Below are 4,201 nucleotides of genomic sequence, written 5' to 3'. Positions count from 1 at the left end.
TGAACCATTGATAATTTTTAAACCATCTTTACTTATCATATTTTTACTGAAAAAACATTTATTAACTTATTCAAAGCACTTCCCGTGAAATTGCAAACTACAATGTTTTTTAAGTTGGCATGCCCCGTAATTTAAGTTTTATATTTATTATATTTAAAAAAAAACAAATACAAAATATGCAGCAAGTTTTTAAACTTTTTATTTGTCTGAGCAATTAAATATTCACAGAATGGCGTTAATATTTTGTAAAGTTAGTTTGTTAATTTAGTAATTATCTCAACAGAGAAAATTCATATTTGGGACTCTCTATTTCAATTAAATGCAGTAGTAGCAGCATTTTACAAATTTGATTCAATTTCACAGACATGAAAAAAATCAGATTTTTCAACATATTCTTTTAAATTCCTAATTTATTAATACAACAAAAATATTCTTTAAAAATTTCATGAGATAATCCCTAAATTGAACAAAATAATAGATAATATATTATTTTAAACAATTATTTTAACTGAAATATTTTCGGTGTTTTTTTTTCCTCAATTCTGAGGGTTTTTGCGTTTCTCTTTGTTTCGTCGTCCGTGTCTGTCGTGGGCGACCATGAACGGCCATGAACAACGACGACCAACCTTTCAAAACTTTTTTTCGTGAAATCGCGATAACTCGTGATGTTTATAAGCAAACCCCTTATGTTAATATAATTGTTAATTGTAATTGTCTGCTCTACAACTTTGTAAAACATTGCTACACTCTTAAAAATAACCCTGCAAAGTTAGAAAAAATACGAAATTTTAAAAAGAAAAATATTGTTCTAAATAAAAAACTGTAGTCAATGTCAATGTAGATTCGAAAAGTACATTAAATTTCCCATAAAATAACATGTTCAAAAAATTTTTACAGTCGAGTAACGGAAAATGGGAGAATTTTTAAAACTTTTTTAGTGTTTTTTTCGATGAAAAATACGTTTTTTTGGAATTCTGAGTACGCCATCAAATCGGGCGTCTAATTTTACATAAAAGTCCCTTTGACACCAAATTTCTATCTCATCACCGTTTCAGGCTGCAAATTGTTGAAAAACACCTCTTTTTTCGCATGTTCAAAAATTAAAGGGGTCGTACCGCCCCTCCGTCACGAGGTATCAAAAAACGGACCTCGGATTTGTGATCAGGGACAAAAGTTACTCCTTAGGACAAAGTTTCACGCAAATCGAAGAGGGGTCGGGGCAATTTTTCCCGATTTCGTGTGAGTTGGTAGAGAATTACCCATATAGTTGGACAGTTTTAGAATTTCGTTAGGGTGGTCCACACTTTTTCCTTGAAAATTAGACATTGTAGCGCTGGATCTTCCCTTCCGAATGCAACCTTGCGCTTAAAATTTGGCCTGTGCTTTTCGAGATATTTAAGCTTTAAATTTGCATTTTTTTTTTACTTTTAAATGGCTATCACAGACATTTTAGTCCAAATAGACCTGTCAACATATAAAAATGTGTGTTTTTCAAAGCTCTTAAAGTGTCCCGAATATCAATTTTATCTAAAACTTAACCCTGAGTTGCCACGTTCAAAAAACGGAATTTTGATGGTTTTCTTTCTATAAATTTAATCGTAGAAGATGTAGATTACGTGATAAAATGTGAGTGTCTTCGACAAAGCTGCTTAAATTGGCAAGTTCAACAACTTTCTAGAAGACAAAAAAAAAAATCCTAAAATTATTCACAAGTTTTCGGAAAATCCATTTTGCACTCATCTTGATATTTTTTTTTATAAGTATATAAAATGCTCAGATTCAAATATCCCCATATCATGTTGTGAAAGATGCCCCTTTTCATAATGCCACATATCAGACTTGCCGAATAATGTTTAAGTACTCCTAGAAAAACAGCGTTCTCTTTTTTCGTTCTTTTTCAGTTCTGACAATTTCAACTTGAACGTCTCTTCTGTCATGTAGACGGCGCATTGAAAACTTGTTTTTGACTAAAACTAGTATGAAAATTCAAACATGGTTGGTTTGCTACAAAAAAAAAATACAAGAACGTCAGCCCAATGTCACCCCTGCTGACGATAATTGATCATTTTGATTTGTTTATATTTTCCTTTAATAAAGTGATGGATTACATTTAATTTTAGTCTAAGATTGGAACCAAAAATTAAAATCCGATTTTACATCATCCAATATGTGCCGCAATTTGTGTGTTTCCAAACGTGTGGAAATTCGTGTCGGTGTCGATGTGTGTCTGCTTGTTTGCAATTTGTTTAAATAATTAATTAAAATCCGATTGGTACCACTTTGTTTGATAGCGGATTAAAAATGTTTACACATGTACTGACGGCTACGTGTGACGAACTTCGATGGAGATTTTTTGTTGGGGCTTTTGTTTCATGGACCCAATTTTTTCCCGCCCCGTTTTCCGCATGCTCGATGGAAATTCAATTTATTTTTCGCGCTTCCCTTGTCCACCGCGGTCAGCTTATGGAAAATTTAGTGGAGAGTGAAAAAAAAACGTCAGCACTCACACACAACAAAAAAGGGAACCCAATTGTTCGTTCAATTAGTGTCGATGGAATAAAATTATTAATTTGGCTTTACGATAATTGATTCAATTTACCGCGAAATGGACAATCAGCTTTAAGCGCAAATGACCGCAATTTTTTTATTTGGGCCAGAATATTGATCGCCATTGTCAATTTTTCAGGGCAAGAAAGATGATGGCATTTTTCCGGCTTCTCCAGTCAGACAATACGAGTTTATGGACGCAAAATAAAGCCGGGGTCAGAGGAAAAGTTTCAAAGTCAGCCGACCAGCAAATGAATAATAAATTGAAAAAGGATAATCCATAAATTTGCACAATCCTTTGGCTGTCCACACCGAAGGGTGGAGTGACCACGTGTGTTTGCGAGGGGGTTGACCAGCACTTGCCGAAAGAGGGGAGAGGGGTTGAATTTATTAAAAATTTATGTTCTTCAGTATTCTGAGGAAATGTGATACGTTACTGTGAGGCTGCTTGAAAGTCGCATAAATATGAAAAATGTCGATAAAAAGTCGTTTGCGTAAGCGACAATCGGCTTGCTTTTATATCAGGGTCGTAAAAATTAAATTGAGTATGTTACTTTAGGGAATTCAACCAATTTGTTTTTTTCCTAATATTTTTCTTTTCAAGGGGTAACTAAAGATATATAAATAGAAATTGTTCGAAAATTTCAAACAACAACAACAATAACGTTTTACTAAGATTTTTCCCATCTCAACACTCAATTTTCTTCAGCCAAAATGTGCACCAAAAACTTTCACTTGCACCTCGTAATGAAAACAAATTGTCAGCAAATGAAGCGATAAAAATTCCAAACCCTTCGCCGTGGCGACGTGCCCGCACCTTAATTCTTATTAATTATGAAAACAGTTCTGGCCGGAAGCGCAGCGCACTGCAACAAGTCGAAAAAAGAGGCATCACAACTCCTTTCGGCTGTGTAATCTTCATTAGCCTTCTGCCGTTGTTTGGAGGAGACGGCACGGAGGGAAAATGCACTGACTGTCTTCAAATTCAATAAACTTGGCAGATTTAAAATTAAAAAAAATGGATGAAAAATAAATTGAAAATATGATAATCTTAAACATTTCAACAACAAACTAAGATCTATACAAAGTTGACACTTTTTTCCCTTCGTGCCCACAATCCCACGGGAACTGTTCATCATACGCTGCCAAGGACTGTCGTGGGGGGTGACGCAGGACACGAAGCTAATTTGGCCATGACCGTAAATAGTGCAGGACAACCCCTGTCTGCCCCCCGAGGGGTGAACGGCACTTTTCCAACCGTTCGAGCCAAACAAAGGAAAAATTAACATAAAAATATCAACCCCTTTTTTTCCTATTGGGATGCTGCACCAAGACGCCGAGAAAAATCCGACGGCCAATTTGTGTTAATATTTTTATGACAAAGCAGGCGCGGAAAATTTGTTCTCATTTTTCCTTTACCCCTTTTGTCATCCTTTTGGTTTGTGCAAGGGTTGTGCGCTCTCCAGGGTGATCGGAATGGCATTTAAGGAAATTTATTGCTTCATTTTCTGGTGCTGCTGCTGGGCTTATTTGTTCGCCTTCTGGGCAAGTTGCGTCCAGGAAAACGGAAATTTATGTGTCTCCGTGGTCACTTTTGTATAATTTTATCGGAATTTTATGTCCTGTGGAAAATGAAAGGAAATCATTGTATGAA

Source organism: Culex pipiens, chromosome 3 (assembly GCF_016801865.2).
Source record: "Culex pipiens pallens isolate TS chromosome 3, TS_CPP_V2, whole genome shotgun sequence".
Lineage (NCBI taxonomy): Eukaryota > Metazoa > Arthropoda > Insecta > Diptera > Culicidae > Culex > Culex pipiens.
The sequence above is the reverse complement of the archived record's forward strand: the minus strand, read 5'-3'. Positions refer to the sequence as shown.